At 47.1% G+C, this 13,502-nt stretch overlaps 1 protein-coding gene across 1 annotated transcript in view; it reads left to right on the plus strand.

Annotated features, from left to right (window-relative positions):
- Nucleotides 1–13,502, plus strand: part of NECAB1 (N-terminal EF-hand calcium binding protein 1) — a 192,794-nt gene that overhangs the window by 81,222 nt on the left and 98,070 nt on the right. The window lies entirely within an intron of this gene.

A 13,502-nucleotide genomic window follows, 5' to 3' on the forward strand; every position in this document is an offset into this window, starting at 1 on the left:
TTTCCTGCTGTAAACATAAGTAGCAGCAGGAAAATGTTGCATGCTATGAGATGTACACAAGGCTTATCTATGGATTAGTATTCTTTTTAAAATTCTGTATTACTAAAAAATGGATATATATATCATGGTAAGAAATGAATTCCACTAGAATTCACCCATGTAAGCCTTCTGCTACTTACTACCCACTACTAACAATGTAGCACAAAAACAGCTGAATAAAGGAATATTTGAGGCTACAAACACTATAGTATTTTATAAACCTTGACTTTTATTAAGGAACAAGTAGAACTAATGTCATGCAGATTATTCTAAACTGCTGTGTTGTATGATATATTCCAAGTAATTTCATTTTCAATAATGGATTAGGGCTGTTCATTCTTTTGGAAATTCAAAATAAATCTCATTATGAAGCTGCAAACCATTCTGAGGAAAACAAATATAAAAACAAGGTGAACTTTTATGTCCTTTTCAAGTCTGAACTGCTATGAAAACACTACAATTAGGAAAATGACATGTTTTGATGACCAAAATGTTTGCAATGGTGCTATTAAAAATTTCTAAGCTCTCTAATCCTGACTCTAATACATTTTCAAGTTTTGTTGGTTTTTACCTGAGAATCCTTTGCATATATCTATTCTTTTCTGTCTATCATTCCTAGACTTCCAAACTGTTACTGATCAAAATCCCTTATTAGCTATTGCTTTTTAGCAATCCAGATATAGGTATATAGATTTATTTATCAATTATACAAATGCACCACTGTATTAACATTTACCCATTGTAAAATTATAAAAATGTTTAACAGTAAATATAAATACAAATAGAAGTTCAAATATTTCTTCTTGCTCCTTCAGTGACTGGCGTTGTGTGCCACTTGGATTATAGTCCCCATTCTGCGAACTGGCCTGGACTGTAGTAATAACTTGCAAACTGTTCTGTTGCCCCCCTTTTCACCCTTTTTCTATCTGATATGGTTTGGCTGTATGTCCCCACCAAAATCTCATGTTGAATTATAATTCCCAATGTTGGGCGAGAAACCTGGGGGGAGGTGATTGGATCATGGGGGTGGATTTCCTCCTTGCTGTTCTTGTGATAGTGAGTGAGTTTTCATAAGATCTGGTTGTTTCAAATTGTGTAGCACTTCCCCCTTCACTCTCTCTCTTTCTCCTGCTCCTGTCATATAAGATATGTTTGCTTCCTGTTTCCCTTCTACCATAACTGTAAGTGTCCTGGGGCCTCTCCAGCCGGGCATCCTGTATAGCCTGCAAAACCTTGAGTCAATTAAATCTGTTTTCTTTATAAAGTATGCAGTCTCAAGTAGTTCTTTATAGCAATGCGAGAATGGACCAATACTGAAAATTGGTAAGCGAGAAGTGGGGCATTGCTATAAACATAACTGAAAATGTGCAAGCAACTTTGGAGCTGGGTAACAGGCAGAGGTTGGAACTGTTTGGCGGGCTCAGAAGAAGACAGGAAGATTAGGGAAAGTGAGACTTCCTAGAACTTGTTAAATGGTTGTTACCAAAATGTCCATAGTGATATGGACAGTGAAGTTCAGGCTGAGGTGGTTTCAGATGGAGATGGGAACTGGAGTAAAGGTCATTCTTGCTATACTTTAGCCAAGTTACTGGCAGCAGTGTGCCCCTTCCTAAGGATCTGTGAAACTCTGAATTTGAGAGAGATGATTTGGGATATCTGACAGAAGAAATTTCTAAGCAGCAAAGCATTCAAGATGTGGCCTGGCTGCTTCTAACAGCATATGCTCATATATGAGAACAAAGAGATTATCCGAAACTGAAACTCATATTTAAAAGGGAAGCAGAGCATAAAAGTTTAGAAAATTCTCAGCCCATCCCTGTGGTAGAAAAGAAGAACCCATTTTCTGGAGAGGAATTCAACACTGCATGAATTTGTATAAGTACAGAGGCGCTGAATGTTAATAGGCAACACAATGGAGAAAATGCCTCTAGGGCATTTCAGAGTGACCTTTACGGCAGCCCCTCCCATCATAGGCCTGGAGGCCTAGGAGGGAAAAATCATGGACCAGGCCTAGGACCCTGCTGCTCTGTGCAGCCTCAGGACATGGAACCCTGCATCACAGCCACAGCTGCTCCAGCTCCAGCCATGGCTAAAAGGGACCAAGGTACAGCTCTAGTTGTTACTTCAGAGGGTGTAAACCCTAAGCCTTGGCAGCTTCCACATGGTGCTGAGCCTACAGGTGTATAGAAGGCAAGCACTGAGGGTTGGGAGCTTCTGTCTAGATTTCAGAAGATGAATGGAAATACTTGGATATCCAGTCAGAAGTCTGATGCAGGGGTAGAACCCTCATGGAGAATCTCTACTAGGGCAATGCAAAGAGGAAATATGTGGTTGGAGCCTCCACAGAGAGTCCCCACTGGGGCACTGCCTACTGGGGTTGTGAGAAGAGGGCCATCATCCTCCAGACCCCAGAATGGTAGATTCATTGACAACTTCTGTTATGCCCAGACCGTTTGTTCCCCGAAAAAGACCACCAGAGTCCAGAGTCAAAGCCAAGCGGCAAGGATCTTTAATGCAAGTTCGAACTTGGTCCCTCCGTTCCACAACATACAGGAGGGCCCAGAACAATGCGTGCGCTTGCCTTTTATAGCCTAATGTAAACAGGACTTGTAAAGTTGCAGAGGAATGAGGGAATTCTCTAGGTTACAGCATTACCATTGGTTAACATTTTAAGTTTATACATTTAGCAGTTTTTTTATTGGTTCCCGCGCTCTCACAAACGGCTGTGTTCTTATCGGGGATTTTCCAGGTGGTGTCCTTCTAAAGTTGAGATATATGGTAGTCTTTGAATGGAAAGATATATGGTAGGGAGACATATGGTGGGATGAGCCCAGGAAGTTGAGGGATATATGGAGGGGAGACATATGGTGGGATATGTTTATACTGGGCTCAGGAAGTTGAGAGATATATGGCAAGCACTAGTAATTAGAACAGAAAAAGAACAAGACAGGGACTTTCACATTGCTTGTCTATACAACATCTGAAATCTATAGATAACATTATCGGTTAGGTCCGGCATCAACTTTTAACTAGGCTCAAGGCGCCGCCCGGGCTGTCTGCCTGTAGGGTCAACTTCTAACTAGGCTCAAGGCGCCGCCCGGGCTGCCTGCCTGTAGATTTCATTTGGTCTCTTTCATTCCTCCCTTTCTCAAGTACCTCTAGAGCCAATCTTGGGTCTTATAAGTCTGATTCTGTTTCAGCGTCTACAGGTTGGTATTGGGCTCTGAGGACCATGAGCTGTATGGTGTCAAACCTCTCTCTGACAAACCGCAAAATTCTGTTAACAACGCAAGGTCCTACGGTAAACAGAAATAGTAGACTTAGTAGAGGTCCAATGAAGGGGGCCAACAGAGAAAACATATAAGAATTCCACCATTGATTTGCAGCTGAGGCAAACTGCTGTTTTCTCATTTCTGTGCTTAACTTGCGTAGCTGTTGGACCCTGTTCTCTACAAGCCCTGATTCATTTACGTAGAAGCAACAGTCCTCTTTCAGGAACATACATGTACCACCTTTTCCAGCAGTGAGTAGGTCTAGGGCCCTCCGGTTCTGTAGGGTCACCTGAGCTAGGGATGTGAGCTGTCGTTGAAGGGAGGCAAGGGACTCAGCTGATTCCTCCATAGCCACGGCAAATTGTTGGTACAATTTGTTGCTTTCTATGAGGGTGTGACCTAGGGCTCCCCCTGCCAGTCCGGCCGCAATGAGGGATGATGTGAGGGAGATTCCTACAATGAGGGGGAGAAATATTGCTCGTGTAGGTCTCAGTTTAGGGATTGGGTGAATGGCAGTACTAGTCCAGTTACCGGTGTACCCCAGGAACTCGCCGGCAGTTAGTAGAGTTAGTCGGGGAACTAGTGTGACAGGAAGACACAGTAGGCTGGCAACAGAGGGACTAGGTAGATTCTTAGATAATGTTCCATTGCACCAAAAGAATATGCCCAGCGGGGCTCTTAGGGAGGCACTAGGGGGCGTCACAGTGATGCTACAGAGGCTGGAGTTAGTGCCTGAAAAACAGTAGGGAAACTTTTCCTGACTAGGGTTTTGGTACAGTGGCACATTAAGAATGGGGGCGTCCGTGAGATTCTGAAAGTCCCTAGTTTGGGTGGAGGATTCCCAGGGCAGAGGGACAGCGGTTAGTGGTGGATGCCCTAGGGTGGCACACAGAAAGCAGCCAGACAAGCTGTGAAGTCCCGTAAGGTTGGCAAGCTCTAATCCTTCTTGTAATACTTCCAGCCAGGAGAAAGGGCGTAATTCTTGTGTTAGTCTGTCTTCCTGTTGCTGGATATCCCCATGGACTAGGGGCAGTATTTGAACTAGGCCACGCCACAGATAGAGGTGACTACTAGGCCATGTGGAGGAAGAGGAATAGTATACAGCCCCATGTTGAGGCGTGGTCCAGCGGGGGTCCCAAGGGTCCTTAACTATCCAAGTATAGATACCGCCTCTACCCTGTTGGTAAAAATTCCACCCGGATTGCTTGTTCCACCCTCTGACTGAGTGCATCTTACAGTAATTGTAGGGGCAGCCTGCGTTTTGGTGCCACCAATAGTGTTTACAATTGTGTTTAGTCTGATCAAACTCAAAGCATATCATTGGTGCCACTGGTTTGGCTATCTGAAAACCAGTAAAATTCAGCAAAATTGGGGCACTGCACCCTGAGGAGGGACAATCAGCACTGGCCAATAATTTCCAGGCTTATGAGGTTGCCCTGGGTGGGTTTGGTTTTCATAAAGCCAGAATCTCCAAACAAAGGGATTAGAAACTGGTTTTGTGTTAGCCCCCACGGCCATTAGGGCGACTAGCATTAGGGTTAGACTACCTAGCTGCATGTTTGTAGTGAGCTATGCTGCCGGCGCAGGGTGAGTTTTAAGGGGTTGTTCTTAGCTTTGTCCACAGTCCACGTGGTCGGTGCTTCAGTCGCTATCGTGACGGGTCCGAGAAGGTCGGAGGCTGGGTCCACCGGCTTGACGTGGGTGTAGTGGATCCACGACGCGATGCCTTCTACCTTTAGGGCAGTGGGTGTGGTTAGGAGTACTTGAAGCGGTCCCTTCCACCGGGGTTCTAAGGTTTCTTGCCGGTGTCGCTTGACTAGGACCCAGTCTCCCGGCTGGTACGGGTGGGGTGTCGGTGGGGGTCTGGTTTCATATAATTCCTGCAGCTTAGGCCAGATTTCCTGATGAATTTTCTGCAAGGCTTGTAGGGAAAACAAGAGTTCAGATACATTTTCAGTTTCAGATTTGAGCAGATCATCTTTTAGGCTGGGAACTAGGGGTGGGGGTCTGCCATACATGATTTCATAAGGGGTAAGGCCCAGTCTGTAGGGGGTATTACGGGCCCGGAACAGAGCGTAGGGGAGAAGGACCACCCAATTAGCGCCAGTCTCCATAGTTAATTTAGTTAAGGTCTCCTTTAAGGTCCGATTCATCCTTTCTACCTGTCCTGAACTCTGGGGCCTGTAAGCGCAATGTAATTTCCAATTAGCCCCAAGAATGGAAGCCAAATCCTGACTCACCTTAGCAACGAAGGCCGGTCCATTATCTGACCCTATCTGGATGGGAAAGCCATACCTGGGGAGGATATCTTCCAGAATTTTTTTCGCTACAACCTGAGCGGTTTCTCTTTTGGTTGGAAATGCTTCAGTCCACCCTGAAAAGGTATCTACAAAGACAAGTAAGTACCGATATCCGTATTTTCCTGGCTTTACCTCAGTGAAATCTACCTCCCAGTAGATACCGGGCCTGGTTCCCCTGAGCCTTGTTCCCGCAGCAGCCTGGGATTGGGGATAGGCATTGCTAAGCTGGCAGACTTTGCAACTCATCACGATGCTGCTGGCCATTTCTATGCGTCTGATCTTGAGCTTGGAGCGTCTAATCAGGTCCATCATCCGCCGGGCACCCAGATGGGTGGATCGGTGGATGTGTTCTAACACTTGCTGTCCTAATTTTTGTGGTAGGATAATATGGTCTTTAGTATCAGTCCACCACCCATTCTGGATCTGTTTCAGGGGAAGTTTGTCGATCCACTGGAGATCTTGTTCTGAATAATCAGGGTAATACGGCAGGTCTCGGGGGCCCAGATCAGGGAGCTGGAGTGCAAGGAGTTGACTGGGAGCCTTTGCCACACTCCTTGCAGTTTGATCTGCCAGAAAGTTGCCTTGAGCAGTTGGAGTGGTTGGCTTCTGGTGCCCTGGGCAATGTACAATAGCCAATTTTTCTGGTTTCCATAGGGCTGTTAGCAGGGCTAGGATCTCTTGCTTATTTTTTATTTCTTTTCCCTCAGCCGTTAGCAACCCTCGCTCCCTGTAAATGGCCCCATGTATGTGTGCCGTAGCGAAAGCGTACTGGCTATCTGTGTATACCGTCAGTTTTCTCCCTGCCCTAAGGTAAGAGCTTGGGTGAGCGCTATCAGTTCGGCCCTCTGGGCCGATGTCCCCGGGGGCAGGGGTTCCGCCCAGATTACCTCAGTCTCTGAAGTCACCACTGCTCCAGCATACCTCTGGCCTTGGTGTATGAAGCTACTCCCATCGGTGAACCAAACGAGGTCGGTGTCAGGAAGTGGGCGGTCCTGCAGGTCCTCTCGAACTCCGTGCACCTGGGCTAATATCTCGGTGCAATTATGGAGCGGCGCGTCCAGGTCCGGGTTGGGCAGCAGCGAGGCAGGGTTTAAGGTCGTTGGGGGCAGGAAAATTATTCTGAGGGGATTTAATAGTAGTCCCTGGTAGTGGGTGAGCCGGGCGTTACTTATCCATCGGTTAGGCGGCTGTTTGAGTACACCTTCGATGGCATGTGGGGTAACGACCCGTAATTCTTGTCCCAAGACAAGTTTATCAGCATCTTGTACCATCAGGGCCGTGGCTGCGATCACTCGGAGGCAAGGGGGCCACCCGGCAGCCACTGGGTCTAACTTCTTTGACAGGTAGGCGACTGGCCTCCGCCAGGGGCCTAAGTTCTGAGTTAACACCGCCTTGGCGACGCCCTTACTCTCCTCCACGTATAAGTGGAAGGGCTTAGTGACGTCAGGCAGTCCCAGTGCAGGCGCAGAGAGTAGGGCGGTTTTAATCTGTTGGAAAGCCGACCGGCTCTTTCTTCTGTCCAATTAAATGGCTGCTGTCCCCGCGTTGCCTGATATAAGGGCTTAGCCAGCTCTGCAAACCCAGGTATCCATAGTCTACAAAATCCTGCCGACCCCAGGAATTCCCTTACTTGTCGGGTGGATTGTGGCCTGGGGATCTGCAGAACAGTCTGTTTCCGGGCGTCTGTTAACCAGCGCTGCCCTCCTTTTAGCAGGTACCCCAGATATGTTACTTCTGGTTTACAGATTTGAGCTTTCTTTGCCGAGGCCCGATAGCCTAGACTCCCTAGAGCTTGTAAGAGACTTTTGGTCCCTTGGAGGCAAGCTTCTCGGGTCTCGGCAGCGATCAGGAGGTCATCAACATACTGTAAAAGGTTATTTCAGGGTGTTTGCGTCGGTACTCACCCAGGTCTTCATGGAGAGCCTCATCGAACAGGGTAGGAGAGTTTTTGAATCCCTGCGGCAGTCTGGTCCATGTCAGTTGGCCACTTATGCCCCTTTTAGGGTCAGTCCACTCGAAGGCGAAAAGCTTTTGGCTCTGAGGGGCTAAAGGCAAACTGAAGAAGGCATCCTTCAAATCTAAAACAGTGTACCATTGGTGTTTGGGGTTTAGAGTACTCAGGAGGGTATATGGGTTGGGCACAGTTGGATGTATGTCCATAACTCTCTTATTGACTTCTCTTAAGTCCTGTACAGGTCTATACTCCCTGCTATTAGGTTTCCGTACCGGCAACAAGGGAGTGTTCCAGGGTGAGTGACAGGGCCGAAGGACCCCTTGGTCGAGGAGCCTACAGATGTGGGGCGTGATTCCTTCTTTGGCCTCTAAGGGCATTTGGTATTGACGCACCTGAACGGGGTCTGCCCCAGGCTTGAGTTCCACAAACAAGGCAGGACGGTGCTTTGCTAGTCCTAAACCTCCCGTTTCTGCCCAGGCTCCTGGAAATTGTTGAAGCCAGGTTGCTATGTCCTGGTCAGGGGCCGCTGCTCCTGGTGGAGCCGGTATTCATCTTCTAAGGTTATGGTCAGGATGGTACGGGCTGATTTTGGGAATCGGTCACGATGGGCCCCTCAGGAGGAAATGGATCTGTGCTCCCATTAGTTAGCAGGTCTCTCCCTAGTAGAGGACAGGGGCTCTCAGGGATAACCAGGAAGGAGTGGGTTACATTCTTGGCTCCAAGATTTACTGTTCTTTGTGTCGTCCAGGGTACTTTTTAATTCCTGTGGCCCCTTGTACCCACGAGGACTTGGAGGATAATTTTCCCTCAGTTTTAACTAGGACTGAGTGTTGTGCCCCGTATCGACCAAGAACTGAACTGGGGACCCCTCCACTTGCAAGGTTACCCTGGGTTCGGGGAGGGGGACCAACCCCCGTCTTCCCTAGTCCTCATTTTGAGTGACTAGTACGGGTGTAGACCTAGGGGGTCCCCGTCCTTGCTGTTTCTTTTTGGGACAGTCTCTTGCCCAGTGGCCAGCTTGTTTACAGTAGGCACATTGGTCTTTGCTCAGGTTGTTATATCTGGGGGACCGCTTAGGTTGGTGTTCTCTGGCTGTAGATGCTCTTTTTGTACAACCGCTGCCAGGACCTTGGTCATTTTTTCCTCTGGAGTATCTCTATTATTGTAAACCCGCTGGGCTATCTGAAGGAGGTCCTGAAGCTGTTTTCCCTCTAAGTCCTCTAATTTCTGGAGTTTCTTTCTAATATCTGGGGTTGCCTGATTTACAAAAGACATTACGACGGCTGCTTGGCTTCCGGGAGCCTCTGGGTCCATAGGAGTGTATTGCCTAAAGGCCTCCATTAATCTTTCTAGGTAGCTAGCCGGGCTCTCTGTCTTTCCCTGCAGAACAGAGTATACTTTAGCCAAATTGGTGGGCTTGCGAGCAGCCGCCCGGAGACCTGCCATTAGAGTCTGGCGATAAAGGTGTAGCCGTCCCCTACCTTCTGCCGTGTTGTAGTCCCACGCCGGTCTGGACAGAGGAAAAGTCGCATTTATAAGGTCGGGGTTGGCAGTCGGTTGACCGTCGTCCCCCGGGACCAGCTTTCTAGCTTCTACCTGTATTCTCTCTCGCTCCTCCGTTGTGAACAAGATTCGGAGGAGCTGCTGACAATCATCCCAAGTGGGCTGGTGGGTAAACATAATACTATCCAGTAAAGCCATTAAATCTTTGGGGTTGTCTGAAAACCGAGCACTCTGGGTCTTCCAATTATATATCACTGGTGGAGAATGGCCAGTACTGGAGCCTAGGACTTCCCGTGTCGTCTGGGGGCCCTATTTCCCGAAGGGGTGACGCCACTGTGGAGTCAGGCGGCTGGGGAGGGGAACCCGCAAAGTACGCCCTCGTTCGCCCCGCCGGCCCTTCGGAGTTGCTTCACTTTCAGCGGTACAGGCACGCTGACTGCTTCCCGTTCACCTGCTCCCTCCTGCGGTTCCTCCCGGGGGCTGGGACCCGGGGACCGGAGGGGTATGGAGGGGGTTCTGTGGACAGAAGGTCCTCGCTATCTGGTAGAACAGGATGGGGGGGGCAGTCGGTTGCTTGGATTTTAGCGGTCAAGCAACCAGTGCCTTACAGGGTTCAGAGGCTAATTGGAAAGGGGACAGCCAAGGGGGCGGGTTCCCAGCTATATCCTGCCATATGAGGATATATGGGATATGATCCGGGTGATTAGCACGCCCAGGCTGGAAAACCTTGGACTTTACCCTAGTGATGACAGGGAGACAGAACGTCCCTTCGGGTGGCCACCCTACGTTAAGGGCGGGCCACTCGGAGCGGCACAGAGTAATTAGCTTTCCCTTCCTGATGTCCATACCAAGATCATGGCCCCTTGCCCTAACATCCTTGAAATTACTTGTAAGGAGAGATAGGGGAGTGCTCTGGGTATTACCCATCTTGAACAATAGCGCCCGGAGTGGCGTCTGCAACAGGTCCTGCAAGGGAAAAGTGAGTTGCTGGAATATCAACAACAAGTTTACGTCAGTCGCCGGCGCGCGCCAGAAATCTGGGTCAGAACAAGTTCAGACAAGAATACGTCAGTCGCAAGCATGCACCAGAAATCTGGGTCAAAATAAGTGCAAACAAGAACCAGATGAGAGCCGGGGGACGTCTCCCACTGGTCTCCGCTGGCTGTCCTATAGCGCGTCCGCCAGGACGTATGCCAGCTCAGACCTCACGAGTCACAGATTCAGGCGGACTTAGAGAGCCGCGAATTCAGACAGGCTAACAGCCTCAGGCGGACTTAAAGAGCCGCAGGTTCAGAACGGACACAGACAGACAAAGACGAAGACGGGCAAACACAGACGAGCCGGCTCACCTATTAGCAGATCGATCCTAGTAGATCCGTTGACCAGGGGTCTGGTGGGCTTGGGGAATCCCGGCGAGCCCCCAGATGTTATGCCCAGACCGTTTGTTCCCCGAAAAAGACCACCAGAGTCCAGAGTCAAAGCCAAGCGGCAAGGATCTTTAATGCAAGTTCGAACTTGGTCCCTCCGTTCCACAACATACAGGAGGGCCAGAACAATGCGTGCGCTTGCCTTTTATAGCCTAATGTAAACAGGACTTGTAAAGTTGCAGAGGAACGAGGGAATTCTCTAGGTTACAGCATTACAATTGGTTAACATTTTAAGTTTATACATTTAGCAGTTTTTTTATTGGTTCCCGCGCTCTCACAAACGGCTGTGTTCTTATCGGGGATTTTCCAGGTGGTGTCCTTCTAAAGTTGAGATATATGGTAGTCTTTGAATTGAAAGATATATGGTAGGGAGACATATGGTGGGATGAGCCCAGGAAGTTGAGGGATATATGGAGGGGAGACATATGGTGGGATATGTTTATACTGGGCTCAGGAAGTTGAGAGATATATGGCAAGCACTAGTAATTAGAACAGAAAAAGAACAAGACAGGGACTTTCACATTGCTTGTCTATACAACATCTGAAATCTATAGATAACATTATCGGTTAGGTCCGGCGTCAACTTTTAACTAGGCTCAAGGCGCCGCCCGGGCTGTCTGCCTGTAGGGTCAACTTCTAACTAGGCTCAAGGCGCCGCCCGGGCTGCCTGCCTGTAGATTTCATTTGGTCTCTTTCACTTCCACTTTGTAACTGTAAAAGCCACAGGTACTCAATGCCAGCCCATGAAAGCAGCCACAGGGGCTGGACCCTGCAGAACCACAGGGCTGAAACTGTCTAAGGCCTTTGGAGGTCACCCCTCACATCAGCGTGGCCTGGATGTGAGATATGGATTCAAAGGAGATTATTTGGGAGCTTTAAGATTTAATGACTGCCCTGCTGAAGTTCAAACTTGCATGGGACCTGTAGCCCTTTTTGTGTTGGCCAGTTTCTCCTTTTTGGAATAGCAGTATTTAGCCAGTGCCTGTACCCCCATTGTATCTTGGAAGTAACTAATTTGTTTTTGATTTTACAGGCTCAGAGGTAGAAGGGACTGGCCTTGTCTCAGATGAGACTTTGGACTTGGACATTTGAGTTAACACTGAAATGAGTTAAGACTTGGGGGACTGTTAGAAGGGATGATAGAATTTTGCAATGTGAGAAGGACATGAGATTTGGGAGACGTAGGGGAGGAATGATATGGTTTGGCTTTGTGTCTCCACCCAAATCTCATGTTGAATTTCTTTTTTTTTTTTTTTTGAGACAGAGTCTCGCTGTGTCGCCCAGGCTGGAGTGCAGTGGCCCGATCTCAGCTCACTGCAAGCTCTGCCTCCTGAGTTTATGCCAGTCTCCTGCCCCAGTCTCCCAGGTAGCTGGGACTACAGGTGCCCACCACCTCACCTGGCTAGTTTTTTGTATTTTTTTTTAGTAGAGACAGTGTTTCACCATGTTAGCCAGGATGGTCTCGATCTCCTGACCTCATGATCCGCCTGTCTCAGCCTCCCAAAGTGCTGGGATTACAGGCTTGAGCCACCGTGCCTGGCCTCATGTTGAATTTCTAATCCCCAGTGTTGGGGAGGGACCTGGTGGGATGTGATTGGGTCACGGTGGGGGCTTATGTCCTTCTTGCCGTTCTTGCGATAGTGAGTAAGTTCTCACAAGATCTGGTTCTTTGAAAGTGTGTAGCACTTCTCCATTCATTGTCTCTCTCTTCCTCCTGCTTCCACCATGTAAGAGGTGTCCGTTTCCCCTTTGCCTTCCGCCATGATTGTAAGTTTCCTGAGTCCTTCCCATCCATGCTTCCTGTACAGTCTGTGGAATCATGAACCGATTAAACTTCTTTTCTTTATAAATTTCCCAGTCGTCAGTAGTTCTTTATAGCAATGTGAGAACAGACTAATACGTTGTCCAACCAAGAACCCGTCAGTGGCCTGTTTAAAGTGCAAATATAACCATGTTATTCACCTTTTAAGAAGTATTCTATAATTACAAATTGACAGAAAGGTAAAGTAGAAACTTCTTAGGTTATCATATGAGGCCTTTTATTATCTAGTTCCATTCTCTCATTATTGATCTATGTTCTAACTAAAAAATCTACTCGGTTTTCCGAAATTTAATGACATTCTTTTTTGCCTGCCTCCTCTACTCCTGTTTAGAGATTTAGCTCAGCAATTTAACGTTTGAGATTTAGCTTGACAATTTTATCTTCTATGATATATTTCCTGACACCTTTTGCCAATTCTCTATTTCCCTCATAATGACTATTTTATCATTAAAATTATTTATGTGCTGTATGAGTCTACCTCTAAGTTGAGATTCTAGAGACAAGTAATCTGACAGATACATCTTTGTATCTATTGCAACCTCATACATCTATGGCAGTGAGAATAATGCCTGGAACATAGCAATAAATGTTTGTGCAATGAATGAATGAATAGGAGCCCACATCGAAATTGCTGGAGAAGACTTAACATATTCTACCTGGTGGCAAATATTACTTTGCAAAAACATTCATTTAGTTACGAAGATATGATTTATCGAAGATCAAATATTTAGTGTCTAGAATGAAATACTGAGTTTAAAATAACTTTTAAAAATGAGTGACAGAGCTCGTAAAAGCACCCAGTGTTTGGAGTGTTTATACCAATGCCTCTCCTGGTTAGCAAACCTGGCTACTACTTAAAGGACAACTGGATTAGGAAGAATATTTAAATTGAGCATGTGACAACTATATAAAGTCAAGATTTTCAGTTAACTACTAATGTTAGCAGTTGCTCTTTAATAGTCTTCAGCATCTTTACAAGGTTAAGTTCTATTTTTGTTTCATTTAAACTTTTGAAAACGTATGAATTACTGTTAAATTTTTAGGAAACTCCCATTTAGCATTTGTTAATATGATCATTTTTCCTTTAAGTTATGGTGTAATAAGTTATATTGATTTATTACCTGATATTGAACCATCTGCATTCCTGTAGCATACCTTTCTTGGTAAAGGACATTATTCTTATAG

Source organism: Trachypithecus francoisi, unplaced genomic scaffold (genome assembly GCF_009764315.1).
Source record: "Trachypithecus francoisi isolate TF-2019V2 unplaced genomic scaffold, Tfra_2.0 Lachesis_group7, whole genome shotgun sequence".
Classification (NCBI taxonomy): Eukaryota; Metazoa; Chordata; class Mammalia; order Primates; family Cercopithecidae; genus Trachypithecus; species Trachypithecus francoisi.